General features: G+C 52.2%; 1 protein-coding gene across 1 annotated transcript in view; it reads left to right on the top strand.

Annotated features, from left to right (window-relative positions):
• Nucleotides 1-249, top strand: part of ECE1 (endothelin converting enzyme 1) — a gene marked incomplete at its 3' end in the record, with an annotated part of 7,311 nt that overhangs the window by 2,035 nt on the left and 5,027 nt on the right. The window lies entirely within an intron of this gene.

The following is a 249-nucleotide window of genomic DNA, read 5'->3' as shown; positions in this document are numbered from 1 at the left end:
AGGCTGTGAGTACATTGGGAAATCGATCCTGGCTGTGTTTGCTCTCCTGGATGCCCTTGGGATTTTTGGCCGCAATGGTGCTGAGGAGGGGAAGGGTCTTGGCCTCATCTTTGCAAACCCCATGGTGATGTTCCCAGGAGTTCTGGAATTCAAGAGTTGCACCCCAAACTGCATGCAGTGGCTATAGCACCCCGACATCACACAAGGATGTGGGGTTTTCCTCCTACTATAGCTTCCAGGCTTTGAGCA

The sequence above is a fragment of the Apaloderma vittatum genome, unplaced genomic scaffold (assembly GCF_000703405.1).
Source record: "Apaloderma vittatum isolate BGI_N311 unplaced genomic scaffold, ASM70340v1 scaffold6617, whole genome shotgun sequence".
Lineage (NCBI taxonomy): Eukaryota > Metazoa > Chordata > Aves > Trogoniformes > Trogonidae > Apaloderma > Apaloderma vittatum.
Note: the sequence above shows the minus strand (reverse complement) of the source record. Positions and strands in the feature narration are given on the sequence as shown.